This window comes from Dermacentor silvarum, chromosome 7 (assembly GCF_013339745.2).
Source record: "Dermacentor silvarum isolate Dsil-2018 chromosome 7, BIME_Dsil_1.4, whole genome shotgun sequence".
NCBI classification, from domain to species: domain Eukaryota; kingdom Metazoa; phylum Arthropoda; class Arachnida; order Ixodida; family Ixodidae; genus Dermacentor; species Dermacentor silvarum.
In genome coordinates, this window is record NC_051160.1 from 23630068 (window position 1) to 23648026 (window position 17959).

General features: G+C 48.2%; 1 long non-coding RNA gene across 1 annotated transcript; it reads right to left on the minus strand.

Annotated features, from left to right (window-relative positions):
- Window positions 1-1885: 1885 nt before the first annotated feature.
- On the minus strand, window positions 1886-17473 carry LOC125947283 (uncharacterized). Its single transcript, XR_007468149.1, has 4 exons — window positions 17446-17473; window positions 16594-16718; window positions 4899-4991; window positions 1886-1949 (listed from the first exon to the last, which is right to left on the minus strand). It is a non-coding gene; the product is annotated as an uncharacterized LOC125947283 (long non-coding RNA).
- Between the last annotated feature and the right edge of the window lie 486 nt (window positions 17474-17959).

The following is a 17959-nucleotide window of genomic DNA, read 5'->3' on the forward strand; positions in this document are numbered from 1 at the left end:
TAACTAACACCAAAGGTCGTGGGTTCGACTACCAAGAAAGGTCGTGGGTTTGAGTGCCTTAGTTAACAATGCCTTAATCAAACGTACCCTAATTAACTTCGCCTTAATTAACACCAAAGGTCGTGGATTCGACTTCAACCACAGGCCGTGGGTTCGAGTGCCTTAATAAATTATATCTTAATTAACTGTGCCTTATTTACTTCACCTTAATTATTAATGGTCGTGGGTTCGACTCCCACCAAAAGTCGTGTGGTTCAAGTGCCTTAACTTCACCTTAACACCAAAGCTTGTGGGTTCGAGGGTGTAAATGAACCCTATCTTAATTAAACCTGCCCTAATTACCTTTTCCGTAATCAACTTCACCGCAATTCACTCTGCCTTAAATAACATTGCCTTAATTAACTTTGCCTTCAGTGACGTCAACTGCCTCGATTGGCTGACGACTTTTTAGACCATCGTGGTCACGCCAACGCCGACAACACCGGATCTTCCGCGTCATGAGCCATACAATGCCTTCGCATTAAAAAGCCAGAAAGAGGTGAATGTGCCACAGGCAATACTAGACCAGATGCACAAAGTAACGCATGTTATCATGTGGCAGAAAAAAAATGTATGTAGTATAGAACTCCCCTCAAAGCTCCTTTTACACCAGTATACCCGATTCGTACGGCTTTAAGAAGAAACCAACCTCCTCATAAACGTTGCCTTCAGTATTATCGATACTGTCATCATCATTTTTCTTCAATTTTGTAGAAAATGTAAAATCCTGGGAGACCTCATTACTCAACCACGAAACAGAAGAGCAATGCAAATTCATCGGTCTCGCCCTGACCACCGCCAAGTGCCATGGGATTTCGGCCGACCGTTAGGGGGATGAATGGGGGTTGAAGTCTTCTCACCCTCGCTTTTTGACGGGTGCAAATAAAAATTATTTCTCTCTCTCTCTCTCTACATCACTGGCGCGCGCAACTGTTCCACAATCATGCGCCTCCATCGAATGCTGCGGCCCGTCCGCGGGAGCCAAGGAGAAAAAGCGTGCCTTGCGCAGCGAGCACAGCCGGCGCGCGAGGAGAATCGAGGAAGAAAGCGCCGCGGGGAGGAGAATGTCGCTACTTTCCAATTATCAAGGGGCTTAACCATCTCGTGTTCACACGTTTCACAGAGGGCCCACGGGGGCATGTTGCAGTCTTCCGTAACGTGTCCTTCTTCGACACCTCGATAATCAGACATGCCGTTGTGACCTTGAACAGCGACAAAACTATGGATGGGCTCGGCGCATTTCCACGCGGATGACGCGGTTGCCTGTCCCGACAGCAGGGCGACATTTCAATGGCTGTTCGCTGAAGCTCAGCACTTTCCCATATGTTGACACAAATAAATGTCGCTCCAATTACTGGTATAGCACACTGTTTTCATGAACAATGACACCTGTCATATTTCTTACTGAAAACAAACGACAGTGGCACGCCATGCGGGACCTCATTATTAGCGCAATAGTACGTCAGCGAAGTGTGCTTGGTAGGGCAATAAGTGACTTGCAATGCTTTCTCCCGGCTTAAGCTGCACTCTTTTGAAAAATACAATAACAAACAGCGAAAAGAAAGAAGATGGTGATTGTGTCCTGTGTGGCTGACAACAAGAGTCCCTTGTCTAATCAGGCACTTTAGAAAAATGTGCTCATACCGAAAACATCTCTACTCATGCTTTGAAAGAGGAAAAAAAAAAACTTTTCATTATGAGACGAAATTTAATGGAGAGAATCCATTCAAGCTACTTTCTCTACACGTTTGTCACAAGCCAGACTTCAGTGATTGAGGTGTTTCTGAAACAGTTTTAACACCAATTTAAGTACGCACCTAATAATATGAATTTCTGTTGCTTACCCCTTTCCGATATCTGTCTGAAATTTCTCGACGCCAGAAGTCCAGAGTGAGCGTCCGCTACAATACCTGCAACATTTTATTCAGGTTTTGAAATGCCACCTTTGTTTTTCAATTACTTCCAATTTTAAAAATGTTGTTGCGATATAACAGACGCTCAAGACGCATGGCGCATATGAAGACGACGACAAGCATCTAGGCTTGGCACAAGCTCGGTTGCATCTTGGTCTTTGGCTGCACTGCTCTTGTAAATACAGCGTAAGCAGGGGCGGATCCAGGTTTTTTCTGAGGGGGGGGTCAGCTTCTGTCAATGATGATGATGATGATGATGATGATAGTAGCCTTTCTTATTTACCGAAATTTACCGTTTTTCCTCACGATAAAACCATGTTTTATACGGCTAAAGCAACACCTGTAGCCCTCCGTGGTGGCTCAGTCAGCTCAGGCGTTGAGCACAAGATCGCGGGATCAAATACCGGCCGCAGCGGCCGCATTTCGATGGAGGCGAAATGCAAAAACGCCCGTGTTCTTGCGTTGTAGTGCAGGTTAAAGAACCCCAGGTGGTCAAAATTAATCCGGAGCCTTCCACTACGGCGTGCCTCATAATCAGAACTGGTTTTGGCACGTAAAACCCCAGAAAGAGGAAGAAGACCTGTAGCGAAGCCAGGTATCGGTTTCTCCGAGCTTATAGGAAAAGGACGTTACCCAATACAGCCATGTGCTTGGCGGCTGTGCCTGATAATACAGGGTGTTAAAAACTAAGCTTTATGGTTTTCTTAAAGTTAGGCACTGGGAGGCATGCGAAGACCACCTGTGCAAATAAGTTATGTGGCTAAGGGGGCACAAAGTGAGATGATAATTATCGCTGTGAGCAGCCCAATTAACTAATATTGAACAATTATTTTTTGTTGGCAGCAGTAAGTGGGTATGTTTGTTTTGAAAACTTAGAGACAGTCGAGTTTCTACACAGTATCAGTCGGAAGAATTATTCTAGCGTGTCCGTGCTCCGAGATATCAGACTCCAAATTTCAATTGTCGTACTGCGCAGAATAATCGAGAATAAAGACGCGACAATTCTCATGAATTGCCGTGAATGATCATGAAGCTCAGTGGCCACTTCTGTGAAGGGACGGCGGTGCCATCTTCTCTCTTGAGTCGTGGTGGTGTGTTGACTAGAGGAACGTTCTTGAATACGGGCGTCACGGTCCGCTCCAACGCAGCAACCACTACGCTGGTTGTTTACGATATGCGAATCACCGCGTATGAAGACTCACGACGCCACCTAGAAGAATAACGATGTGGCGTAGTAGGCGAGAGCGCGAGCCAGCGTCTTCATGTTTTGTTTCCCACGCGACGTCATCCTTTTACACAAGGCGCGCATCTGCTCCCGTTTCTCTAACCACGCGACGCCATCCTAGGCCCGCGCGCTGGCGTTGGCCGCTGACGTCACGCTCCCCCACTTTGCAGCCGCGGCTCGAGGCTTCGCCCCGCTCCGCGAGAACGCCCACTCAGATAAACGGATCCGGTGGGCTTGAGCCTCCTATGCTTAATGTACGACAATAAAACTGCGAAGTTACCATGAAAAACTTGTAGCGTACGAACGGTACTGTGCTCGTACTGGATATTGTCAACGTGTAACTGTGATCACAATGAGTGCTACAGTTAAAAAAAGTTGCCTTTGCGTAGTCCTTAGTTTAGCTGTTAGTTGTTATTATTTATATATGAACACTTCAGCAAGAGATCTCTTTCATTAAGCAGGTTGGTCACGGAACCGATGACAGCCAATGAGGCAACCGTTGACACCCCAAGGGGAAACTAAGTTAATCAGGCGCGAAGGCGCTCGAGCGGACCTCGGCGTGTTTGGCAAAAGGGACGTCCCCTCGTTCATTCGACGCCACCGACGGGACGAGTAAGGCACGGCAGGCGCCAGGAGGTCCAAGGTGTTCATGAGAAAAAATAACTATGGCAACTTCGCGACACCACACTCCTACGGAATACAAGTAAGCTTGTGAGCGAGTAAGGTTTACTTCTACATGGCTGATACCACTGGTACTCGCGAAAAATACTTTTGAAGAATGCTGGTGGCCATATTTTTTTTGCGACAGGGCCATCCCCCTGTCAGCGAGGGGGCGATGCAGAAATCTGAGGGGGGGGGGGGGGTCAGGACATCCGGACATCCCCCCTGGATCCGCGCCTGAGTGTAAGTAGTCTCTTTTGTCTGTATTTTGCCACGTAACAACACCATTTATCGGGCCAAAATGTCATCCAGAAATAAAATAGTGAGCCTTTGAAAATTTATTCGCGTTGTGATAAAGCCATCAGAAGGCACATGGAGCGTATGTTCTCCCACCATAGGGCCTTTTGCAATGTGGACAGAGCGGATGAGACGTAGCAACATGTTAAATGCAGTAACAAATATACTTAACTTTTAACTAAATGTTCATTAAAACCAATAAGAAAATGATATTCATAGTGTAGTTCTTAACTAAGTCCAGCACCGGTTTCGTTCTGCGCTCCGGACCCAAAAATATTCGTCGTCCTCCTCTTTTTCATTTTGCCTCAACCAAGGCGTTACAATATGAATACATATAAATGTATTCACATTTTATTCAATAATAAATAGCACTTTTGTGCAAAACCTTGCTGCTGTTGAGCTGCAGCACTTCAATACTTAAAAAACTGCTCTACAAATATCACCTTTTTTTTTATTCTTCTGATCCGAATTGCTTCGGAGTATCGGCCTTGTCTCGTTCAAATTGAAGAACGCGGAACATTAGGACCTACAATTCATTAATACTCTTCGGTGTTGACCGAGAAAGATGAGTTACAGTTTAACCAAGTTTTCACTGCAATATGACCATTCACTGTATACACAGCACAAAGTAAAGATGAAGTCCACAAACAAAGGATTCCTAACGTATTGCTTCAAGTTACTTTTTTTTTTTTAGAAATGAAAGAGCAACCAATTCTGCATTTTGCTGTAAGAAGCGCCTAATATTACAGTCCGCAAATACTCACCGAACAGGCAGACTGTGAGACCAACGCAAAAATACTTCATTTTTTTACAAGTCTTATTTCAGTGTTCCGTGCAAGCGCACTTCAGTTTAGTCACTGGAAGAAATTAAACAAAATACACCATCATTTTTAGTGATGCAAGAACAGCCTTAAAATATGAGGAATTCACAATCATACTTACTAAGCCTGGAAATTTGTAACATTCAAGGCTGCCTAACTTTATCTTTTGAATATAGCGCTTGTGCACTGGGTTATATTATTCCATACGTTCAACAAAACACAACACTAAAGCGGTAGTTTTGTCATCTTTTCGTCGTGTTGTGTCGAGGATATACTTCATCAGAGCCTGTCGTTACATCATCTAGACATCAACGGCATTGAAGAGATTGACTTCGTCGCATGATCGTGGTCATAGCCCACAATTGAGACTGACCATATGAGATGTCTAGACCTAGCTATCTCTCAATCAAGGCGCGAGGAAGGCAAAATTTGTGCCGAAACCATCGACGCTAACTGTGAATGTCAGCGAACAGCCGCACGCATCAACAAAGATATTCGCCATATTATTTCGATAGCATTATACGGCCACTCCAGGCGAATTTCCGCCGTTGTCGTCGCCGTGATGTTCCATATAAAGTACAAATGTGATAGCATCGCGACTGCACGCCGTATGTTGTAGGTGCGACAGCAGCCTTCGAGAGTGAGCCGATAAGGATGGTGGCTTGATGCGGCGATGTCTTCTCGCACGCGCAAGGAAGAAATGTGGGGAAGTTTCGTGGTCTTTTTACGCGCGCAAGGCGGCGAACGGGAAAATGTGCGTGCGCCAGGGGGGGTGGGGAAGAGGGCAGGTTACTGCTCATCTTCTCTTCTACTCCCGCTGTGGCGGCTTGCGTGGCCGCCCGATCCTATCTTGGAGGAAATCTGCTATGGGTTGGAAGGCTAGGCGACCCGAAGTAGCTGATATCTTCGTTTACGCTATGTTCTTCATGAGCGTTATATAATGCTTTGGCATTACTAATACTGGTCGAGAAATTGCACTTTTAAAAGGTCAGTAATCCGTCCCCTGTCGAGCAAATGTCGGTAAGCGAAGCCTGTCGTGTGTTTCTTCGGTGTTCCTCGGAACGAATTGCGCTGACGAGTTCCACGTTGTACTCTAACCACAACCGGTCACACGCACTGCAGCTGGCTTCGAAGTTCCGGTTCACAAACTCGCGTTGAAACCTGGCCGTCGCACCGGGGTAGTTGGCGCTAGCATTGCCGTGGCGTGCACCACCGTTGTCGGGTTCCTGGAGGGCAAGACGACCCTGACGTTTGACCTGAACATCGCGCTCCAGCATATCGGGGTCGGCGGCTCTTCGTTGACGTTTGGCCTGGGCTTCGGAAGCCCTGATGCTAGAATCGGTACATCGACGACGAGCCCTCTCCGGAGCACGTTCATGGCGCCGTTGCTCAAACACAGCCTGCTTCTCGGCGGAATGTACCACACGCGGCATTCCCATCCGGACACCGAAACTGATCTGAGGCGAGAGAAACCCTGCGGAGCGCACCAACTCCCTTTCCTTCCCTTTCCCTCCCCGCGACCAAGCAAACAACCCTGATTAGTCGTGTGTGTCACGTCATCCGGCGTCGGCGCAGCTTTCCCCGCACCTGCTCTTTCTTTTTTCTTCCTTTCTTCCTTTCTTTCTTTCCTTCTTTCTTTCTTGTCCCTGGTTCATACCCGCATGTCCCTGGCTCATATCCGCATATGCAATGCGGGTATGCGCTACCCGTGAGTTTTTGCGTGACTACAACGCCACCATAACTTGTGAGCCAATACAAGCTTCGCTTGAAAAGTCGCCATTTAATGCTGAATATTGCGGACATGAGGTGACTGCTTTCTTTGAAAGAACCGGCGATACCGCCATGTGGGAATGAAGCATGTTTTTCTGTAAAAAAAAAACACTTTAGTCAGATTTTGACTAACATTTAATGCGAAAGCTTTATATGCCCCATTACGCGAGAATCCGTCAGCATCGGCGTAACCGAAAGATGGTACCAAAAATTGTGCGCAACTTGCACTAGTGTTGCAGGGCTGGAGTAAACAACGGAGCTGGTGATCGACCTAGCTTTCTTCCAAGTTTTACTAGGCTTGGCTAAGTTTTGCTAGGAAATGCTAGGTGCTGCTAGGCACGCTATTCCGATTCGGCTCGCCGCCGACGCGCACATTCTCGCTTGGCCGTGCGACGCGCTTCAAGATGAGCGGCTTCTTCGGGTGCCCGGATCTTCTTTAGTCGTCTTATGTTAAGGCTACATGTACACGCCACATTGTCAACGAGAGTCTTGCCACCGTCGCGGCGGCTCCGAGCTTTTATCTCCCGGTGACGTCCCGACTAAGCTCCGCCTCCACACTTGCCGGGCACAGCTACACTATGCCCACACAGCCCGCGAACCGTGTTGGCGCGCAGTGACGTCATGGTTTTTGGCTCCGCCTACCCGGCGGAGCAAGAAGGTTTTGGCGGGAGCCGGAGTTCTGGTGAGGTCACGTGAATCCTCGGCGGGCGCGCGGTGTCGGTGTGGCTAGGTGAAGCATGTGCGGGGTAGCTGGAATCGAAGGGCGGCGTGAAGAGCTTGGCGAAGTGATGGCAGGCCTAGACGAAGTGGGGAAGCACTATGCCAGGTGGATGCTAGGCGACGCGAAGTGACGTCATGGCTAGACGGAGCAGGTGCGCGGTCGTAGCAGCTGGCACGGCCGCGGAGGAGCATTGCCGAAACTAGGCGAAGCGAGGCGCAGCTGTGCCAAGTGGTTGCTAGGGAGGGCGCGGTTTCTGGTCTATGGTACGTGGCGCAACGAAGAGCTTAAACAGCTCCGCTGTTAAAGTGACCGATGACGCAAATAAACGCCCGCATAATAAATGCCAATAAATGCTCGGATTGGTCGGACACGACCATTTCAAGAGAACGTCACGCGTATCGTTCGCCGAGAGCTTGAAGCGACCGAATCCGGCCCCACTTTACCCACGACCACTTGACTGTACCTTTGATCACGCGCCCCCCGCCATTTCTGTTATTCAGGCAGCTGTACGGCAAGAAATTGTAAACCTTGGCATCCCTACCACCTGCTCTGTCTACCGACCTGATTCGTGACCCATTCCCATGGCCACAACCTGCAATGACCAGTATTTAGCTCCCAGACAACGCAATCCTGCTGAATGGCGAACCCCCGACGACAAACCGATATGCTTCCGCTGCCACCGAGTTGGTCATGTATCCCGCTACTGCCACACCCCCTGGATACCACCATACTGGAGCTCATTCCCTGCTCCTCGCCCATACGCCGACGCTCGCCGTTATTCACCTCGCCGTCTGTACCCTAATTCTGACGCCCCTTACAGCCGCTCCTCCCTGCGATCACCGTCGCCCCAACGCCGTGGCTCACCGTCACGACAACCACGCCGCTTTTCCTCGCCAACCCACCGGACGGAAAACTAGACCATGCAGCTCTTGAAGGTAGTGCTGCATAACGTTCGTCCTCTCCAAATCTTCTGTTGACGCTCCTCACGAACACGAACCTAATTGAAGTAGACGTAGATGGTGTTCCGTTGACGACATTGCTTGATACTGGAGCCCCAGTACCCAAGTGCCCATGATGAGCGGTAACTTATGTCGTTGCTTCAAAAAAAGTTCTTACGCCTGCAACCACTCGAGCCGTACGCGTCGCCGATGGCGCCACTGTTGCCGTCAGTGGTATGTGCACTGCTCACATAGGAATTGCTGGCCGCCAAGTTCCAGTACTGTTCACCGTGCTGACCAGTTGCTCTCATGACCGAATCTTCGGGCTCGCCTTTCTGATGACGCATTCTGCCCTCATCGACTGTTCCGCCGGTACGCTGCGCCTCGAGCTTCCTCTTCTTTCAGACATTCGCCTCGAACAACCGAACACCCTCTGCACTACGGTGTAAGACATCTACTCTTTAGGTGAGGACACTCGCCAGACGCGATCGACCAAATAAAGCAGCAAAGGCGACCGCCGATCAGCCCGGTGACGACAGCGGATAATTATTGGAGGTACGACGCAACTTCAACACAGAAAACTTTTTATGGTTTAATCTCCCGTTGGTATAGCAACCGGCGCTTCGCGGGAAATCCGAAATGATTCAGTTACGTGTGAAAGTAGTTCACCGGGGAGAGGAGAAAGCGTGGGGGAGAGGGCATGCGCGCGTTCCTTGTCCGCGCAAGCTCTCGCCTGCGTTCTAACTAAAGTTGCGTCGTCCCGCCTATAGGTATCCGCTACCGTCACTGGCCCGATTGACGCGCGCCGTTGCCACTTTATCTAGTCGATCGCGTCTAGCAAGCAATTAAGTCGAGAAGTGTCCCCACCTAAAGAGTATATATCTTACACCGTGCTCTGCACTACAGCATTTGTTCGCTTACCTCCAAAAGCCTTAACTTTCGCAGAATTGGCCCCAACGGCAAGCGTGCCTGATGGCGACTATGTCGTCCCACCTATTCTTGATGTCCTCCTGGCACACGACATCTCTGTGCCAAACTCCGTCTTAACCCTCGCCGCGAATCAGATGTGCCTCCCCGTTATCAGTTTTGGCTTGACGAAGCAATGTGTTACCTGAAGGCATAGCGGTGGCCACGCTCCGGTCGGTGACAGAGGACCACGTCACTGCTTTTGCAGCGTACGCGTCTCCAGATCCTCCAAAGAACCCGTAGGATGCCATGAACTTTGACGGCACATTACGTCCCATGGTCGCTCCGGACCTCACACCTGACAAAGCAGCGGCCCTATAACGCCTTTTGCTTTCCTACTGCGATATATCTGACACTGAAAATTGACCACTGGGTCAGAGGTCCCTTGTTAAGCATCGGATAAACACTGGTGATGGTGTCCCCTTTCACCGCCGACCATATCGCGTGTCCACGGCAGATCGGCAAGTTGTTCCGCAGGAAGTAAACAAGATGCTCGCCAAAGGCATTGCTGAGCCCTCATCGAGCCCTCGGGCGTCGCCGGTCGTGCTCGTTTAAAATAAAGATGGCTCGTGGCGTTTCTGCGTTGATTACCTCCACCAAAACCGAATCACTAAAAAGGACGTTTACCCTTTACCACGAATCGACGACGCTCTTGATTGTCTTCACGGTGCCAAATAATTTTCGTCCGTAGACCTTCGGTCTGGTTATTGGTAGATTTCCGTAGACGAGCAAGAGCCAAGAAAAGACCGGTTACGTCACTCCAGATGGCCTCTACCAATTCAAGGTTATGCCCTTCGGTCTATGCAATACCCTCGTCACGTTCGAACAGATGATGGACTCTCTGCTTCAAGGTTTCAAATGGTCAACTTGCCTTTGTTACCTCGACGACGTCCTTGTGCTTTCTGCTGCACTTGAGACGCACCTTAAGCGCGTTGCAGCTATTCTTTACGTCTTCCGCAAGGCTGGGATTCTATTAAACTCATCGAAGTTCCACTTCAGGCGCCGACAGATTACAGTGCTAGGCCATCTCGTCGATGCTTCCGGCGTACAACCCAGACCGGAGAAGGTTCGAGCAGTAACGGCTTTTCCTGTACCTCAGTCTGTGAAAGACGTCCGGAGTTTTGTGGGGCTCTGTTCTTATTTCAGAAGGTTCGTGAAAGATTTCGCAGCTATGGCTCGACCGCTCACTAAACTTCTGAAGAAAGGCGTGCCTTTTACGTGGGGTTCCCCTCAGGCTGCCGCGTTTTCACACCTTATAACGATTCCCACCAATCCACCTGTCTTGGCCCACTTTGACCCGTCCGCACCTACAGAGGTCCGAACCGATGCCAGGGGTTATGGGATCGGCGCCGTCTTAGCGCAACGCCAACAAGGACACGACCGCGTTATAGCCTACGCTAGCCGGCTCCTGACAACTGCAGAGCGCAACTATTCCATTACCGAGCGCGAATGCCTTGCTCTCGTCTGGGATGTTTGGAAGTTCCGCCCATATTTATATGGCAAGCCTTTCTCAGTAATCACAGACCATCAAGCGCTCTGTTGGCTTTCGTCGCTCAAAGATCCTGCTGTCCGGCTCGTTCGTTGGGCCCTCCGACTACAAGAATATCCCTACACAGTGACTCACAAGTCGGGACGCCAACACCAGGACGCAGACTGCCTCTCTCGCTACCCAGTCGAAGACTCGACCTCTATGTCTGATACTGACACCGACGCCTGTGTTCTGTCTGTTTTTCCACTGCTCCATGTCGCCGATGACCAGCGCCGTGACCCGTCCTTCCGTTCCATCACTGACCGCCTGAAATCGTCACTTGACTACAGTTCCCTTCGCTTATTGATACTTCAGATGGCGTAACTCTACCGCCACAACGTTCACCCCGACGGCCCATCATTACTCCTTGTGACCCCGAAACACCTTCACTCGGCTGTTTCTCCACGAACTTCACGACCACCCTACTGCCGGTAGACTCGGTGTGTCACGTACCTACGACCGGATCCGCCAACGCTTCTTTTGGCCAGGCCTGCTCACAGCGTTCGAAGATATGCAGCAGTGTGTGACAAATGCCAGCGACGCAAGACACCATCGACGCTCCCTGCCAGGAACCTTCAACTACTCGACATTCCCGCGGAGGCATTCTTTCGGGTTCATTTGGACTTACTTGGCATTTTTCCTCTATCTACCTCTGGGAACAGGTGGATAGCTGTGGCCACGGATTACGCCACACGCTACGCATCACCCGAGCGCTTCCTACTGCGCCACAGATGTCGCCGATTTTATTCTACGCGACGTGATTTTATTACATGGAGCCCCACGACAACTTCTCACAGACCGTGGCCGGACATTCCTATCAAAAGTTATCGCAGACATTCTGCAGACCTGTGCAGCGAGGCACAAGCTATCCACATCATACCATCTGCAAACAAATGGCCTCACGAATGCGTCTGAATTGCACTCTCACAGACTTGCTTGCGAAGTATGTCTCTTCAGACCACACTGACTGGGACCTCGCTCTGTCGTTTGTTACGTTTGCGTACAATTCCTCGCGCCACGACACAGCCGGTTATTTCCCATTTTTCCTTCCGTTCGGCCGATAATCAGCACTGCCCCTCGACACAGCCCTGCCTGTTCACGCGGCCGACCAGCGAATGTGCACTTCGCGCCATCGCCCGCACTGCCCACGCAAGGGAAATTGTCCGTGACCGCCTTCTGAACTCCCAAGAGAGTCAAAGGCGTTTGTACGACCAGCGACATCGATACGTGCACTTTCCGCCCGGTTTTTTGGTGCTTATGTGGTCTCCGTCGCGTCAGGTCTGTCAGAAAAACTGCTGTCTCGCTACACAGGCCCATACCGAGTGCTTCGTGCTGTGACTCCCGGGTCACCTACGAAATCGCCCCTGACGCCCCATCTGCTACCTAGTCCAGTGATATCGTGCATGTTGCACAACTGAAGAAGTATCACCTTCCCAGTCATGACATTTAGACGCTCCGAGACATCTCTTCTGCCACCGGGGGATTATGCTACACGCGTGTTGTATTTGGTCGTTTGAACGAGGCGCGCGGGCGCCTTCACTCGAGCAAAGAGGAGGAAGAACGAACTGGGTTAGCGCTGTGAATCCAACCGGTCAGCGCTGCAACCTCTGCTGTAAATATAATCTGTACATAACTTCTCGTTTAATTGACTCGTCCTTCGTGTAAAAACATATTGCATTAGTGTCGGAAACGTAGAATGTTTTCTACGCCCGCACATTTGACGTTTCCGTGTGTAATGTTCGTGTAATAAGAAAATTGTCTACGCAGTAGTTATACCCCACATACCTAAAGCCCCTTGATAATTTGAAAGTAGCGGACACTCTCCTCCCCGCCGCGCTTTCCCCCTCGGTTCTCCTCGCCCGCCGGCTGCGCGCGCTGCGCACGGCACGCTATTGCGCCTGGGCTCCCGCGGACGGGCCGCAGAATTCGATGGAGGCGCATGATTTTGGGCCAGTTGCGCGCCCCAGTGGCGTAGAAAGTTTTGAAAAATGGTGATGACAGCAAGGAGAATGCTGAAGGAAGCGTTGATGAGGAGGTTGGTTTCATGTAAAGCCGTATGAATGACACACACTGATGTAAAAGGAGCTTTTAGGCGAGTTCTATACTCCAGTTATTTTTTCTGACACATGATACGCTGCTTTACTTTGTGCATCTGATCTGATTGTGGCAAATCGCTCTGTGTTTGGCAGTTTTTTTCTTGCATGTGCGCGCATGTGCACCGCAGGTATTATATTCAGCGTGCCTTCTTATAATGAATTACTGGCCAGTGCATCGTCCGTCCATGTGTTTGTCTCAATGTCAAAGTAGCTTTTGCGCTGTAGTTTCTGCGTTGAATAGGACGGTTGCGCAATTTCAGTGCGATGAAGCGGTGCCGGCAACCACTTATCGCTCACAATAACAGAAGCTGAGGAAAGGTGTTTACAGATTATTCTTTAGGCATGAATTAAGCTTAAAAAATACTAGGTAGAAGGCATTCTATATTTTTAGGCAAAAGAAACGCCTCTGGATAAGGTATTTTGATAGTTCACGCCAACATACCATTAAATTATGTAGTAGTATAGTTAGAATTGTGATTTTGATTAGCGGGGGGGCCTATTGCCGATGCATTGTAAATTGCGGGCAAGCCTACGGTGGCGACAGGTTCGGCATAAAGGATCATAGTGTCGTCGGCTGCGTCGTTAAGCGACCGAGATCATTATTGCTGAAACTATTAGAGGCGGGACAAGAAGCAAGCAGCAGCAGCAATGCCTAACTACTGTCAGTTCGAGGTTCATGCCGCTGTCGAGGGGGCTTCCTGTGCTTCACGACAGGTAGGTGGGAGAAAATTGTTGGAACTGCGTTGGGCTGCAACTTTTTGTTTTCGAAGTTCTTGTAATATGCGCGGCTCAAATTGGTCTTTAGTGAAATGTAGCTAGAACATTTATCGAAGAGTTAATCACTCAGGCAGGATGAATAAAACGTCATTTATACAAGTACAAGTGGCTAATACGCTGCTGTACTAAACATTATTGCCTACATAATATTCCCTGCTTTGCTACATCATAATAATAATCATTATTTTTTGCTTAACCTTCGTAATCAAGGCATATTGATACAGTGACATAAGCTCGTGTTACATGAATGGAAAAGAGGTTTACCCACAGAACAAAACCGAAGAAAGGTGATTGTAACGCATTCGCTATTAAAGCGAAGATTCCCGGCCTCCGCCTAGAAATCAACAGCAAGGGTGCGCGATCGCCTTCTGCACATTGCATGTATCCGTGAGAAAATCAAATATACGTCACCCAATTACGCGTGCATGGCAGCCCAGTTCAAAGCAAATTCAAGAACTGAAAAAGATTAGCAGCTGTCCTTAGCTATCGCCTAAGAGACGCGAATGCGAGTCTTGTAAAATCTACTGTAATTCACCTCAATCCACACTAATCCACCTTCACGCACCTCATTCGACCTTAATCCCTTCTAATCTTCCCTAGTACACCTTAATAGACCTTAATCCACCTCAATGCAGCCTATCCTCCTTAATGCACCTTAATCATCCTTAATCCACCTTATTCGACCTTATTCCACCATAATCTTCCTTAATACACTTTCATCGACCTTAATCTATCTTAATCCTCCTTCATGCACGTTAATCGACGTTTATCCACCCTAATGCTCCTTATTACATCTTGATTCACCCTAAACCACCCTAATCCAACTTAATCCTCCTTAATAGAATCTAGCTCTCCTTATTTAACCTTAATCCACCTTAATCGACATTAAGAACACCTTAATCCAATTATAATCAGTCGTGAATTTACTTTGCTAATCATTAATAATCTATTATAGATGGCTGGACAATATTTAGCTCGCTTCAGGCCTTCATTAGGTCACGTTACTTTCTGTACCTCAAACGCTCACCTTGAAACATATCCAACTAAGGGTCTCGCCTTAAAATGTGGACTAGCTGGCGCTCATCACCTGCAATACCACGGGCATACTTCCCACTAGTTTTTTTCAGGCCCTGCATTCATTGTATTTAAGTGACTGACACACACATCAAAGCTGTAAATAGCTCCTCTACAAGCTGCTATTCCGATTTTCAGTAAAACAGGCAACGGATCCCAACAATCATGAAAAGTGCGATCGAGAGGCTGTATCTTCGAGTATATTTCTTCAGTGGAAAGCAGAATCTATAACGCTGCATTTCCGATTAAATAACAGCTGACGACATGCGAGGTGATGGAGTCCCAGCAGAATATTCAGCATTCTGAGGAGAACCCCATTTTTATGCAACGTACAAACTGCCGCAACAAACACGCTAATGAGCAGGCCGGAAGAATTGAAAAAATGCAGCATTAGGGGATGCTTTGATATGAGCAGTAAGAAAGGTGCCTTAACTCGCAAACAATACTGTTCTTTGTGAGAACAAAGTTCTTTCGGCCAGTGTTGTGCAGCCACTGCTTCTTGCGCAAGCCATCACGCTTTCCTTGCGGTATCGTAAAAACTGCATAACCATCATCACGCTTCTTGCTGCAGTTATATGCGCAGCAGCACGGCATAGCGCTAGCAGACAGTGCAAGAAATAGCGTGCAATGTTAGCGTGCGACGTTCTTTGTATGCCGAGCCAACCGAGCTACGGCGCTAAATGGCGCGAACGAAAAAGCAGAACACAAGCAAAACGCTAGCTCCGCTCGTTTCCAAGGGCAACGACAGGGAAACCAATCATCGTGCAGGAAAACGGGCGCAGGACCGTCTGCCGCGGAGGGGCCTCGCGAGGGGCGAGGAGGAGGTGAGGATGTCGCGCGCCGGCGGCAGAGTACAAAGAGTGGCGGTACTTTAGAATTGTCATGGGGCTTTACGTATACCGCTCTAAATAAATCCGTTTATTTACCGGATTCCTGTCTGTCTTTTGCGGCGAAATGAAGGGAGCATAGCGAAGATCACACACTGTGTTGCTTAAATGAGTGCCTGATCTACATCACTCTTTCTGCTAAAGTGCTCGTTCGTTCGCGGTCAAATTTGAAACAAAGAAAAGCATTTCGTGGTGTATGCATTTTAATTACAGATTTCCGTGCACTGTTGCTCGTCTCGATCAGATTAAATCTGAATACACGTCACCTACTTCACTGCCAATTATAAAGTATAAAAGTCACGAGAACGGAACCACAGTGCCGTCAGTATCATCATCATCATCATAATCATCATCAGCCTATATTTATGTCCACTGCAGGACCAAGGCCTCTGCCTGCGATCTCCAATTGCCCCTGTCTTGCGCCAGCCTATTCCAACTTGCGCCTGCGAATTTTCTAACTTAATCACTCCACCTAGTTTTATGCCGTCCTCGACTGCGTTTCCCTTCTCTTGGTATCCATTCTGTAACTATAATGGTCCACCGGTTATCTATCCTACGCATTACATGACCTGCCCAGCTCCACTTTTTCCGCTTAATGTCAACTAGAATATCGGCTATCCCCGTTTCTTCTCTGATCCACACCGCTCTCTTCCCGTCTCTTAACGTTAGGCCTAACATTTTTCGTCTGTATGGATATATCGGTAAAACAGTCACAACACACGTCGCAACTGCTGGGCTACAACAATTTCTACGTCTTCTGCTGGACGACATAGTGAGCGGTCACCTACAGGTAATACCTCGACCGCGGTATTAAAACGTGTCCACTATACTAAATGTGAGGGCGAACGAGCCAGACGTTCAGCCAGAACTGGGACGCATACCTCGCCTGCCGCATGTTGATCTAGATGTCGCACGACTTGTCTACGAAGTGGCCGTCGAGCTGGGGACAGCTGTAGGAAGTTGGGGGCCGCTGGTCCCTGTAGTCTACGTACGAAGTTGGAGCATTCTAGGAAACGTTTAAAAACACGTTAATAAGATGTTTATTATTTTCGTTCTGAAATGTTCCTGCAAGCCACCCCAGATATTTTACATGCTGTGGTTTGCGTAGCGCTTGGCAGCCGCAGCAGATGCTGGCGCAGAAGTTGATTGCAGTTTGGCCATCTGGGTAGCTACAAATGCTGTAGACTTCCGGCATCGACAGGTTTCCATTTCAAAATTACATTTTGCACACGTCCAGCGTGCTAGTTTGTGTCAGATAAAACAGAAGCCACATTCTAACGCGGAAAAACACCTGGAGAAGTGTCCCAAAGTGAAATTGTTTATATAGACTATTCTCTAAATTTGAGCCCACAGAAGACTCTGAGGATTTTTTTAAATTTTTATTTCGCGCTCTCTCTGTCCTTCCTAGCCTGAAAAGGAGGCGGTAAATAATTTACCAAATAATACGTACGTTTAACTGAATTGGTAATGTTGGCTGATTACGAGAAAATTGTTTACCCTCATTTATAATCTTTCTTACTCTTCAGATTAGCGTGTCACTATGGCTACAAGAATTCGATACCAGGTGCGCAAATTACAAAATTTTCCTAAATGATAGGAAAATGTATATTTAAATTGTCACTTTTTTGCATGACAGCATTAGGAAACAGGAGTTAAAAATTTTTATCTATGCAGTTTTATAATTATGAAACTTAAACACACAAAGCGTATATTTAAGCCTATAATGTGCTCACCTTTGACTATACAGAACCCTGCTCCAAGGATGTTCTCTGAGCTACCTTCAAGCGCAGTCATTACTTTTTATACTCGCAACTAACTACAGTAAAAACGCCTGGTCCCGACCTTTCTACCGTTCGTTGTAGAGAAATAGGCGCCGGAAGTTTCACGAGGGTCAGAACTCTCATGTCATCCGCATACCTTTATAAATGACTGTATCCCAGCCAAATGAAAGTGTAGCGAAAATGGCACACAAAGGCAAAGAGGCCTATTGACGGATACATGCCTACCAGCTAAAAAGCGACGACAAATTCATTGGATGCACTTTTATTAGAACTATAGTAACTGCCACAACTCCTGCGTAGCTCAAGGTTCACGGTACTTTTTTTCTCGTGTTATAATAAAGTATCTATTAAGGTGTCTTGTTTTACGTTGATGAAGAACTTAATTAAATGTCTTGCCCTTTACACGAACTAAATGTAATGTTATATTGCAGACGCATTGTGATGAGGTGGCCTTGGGGCACATGTG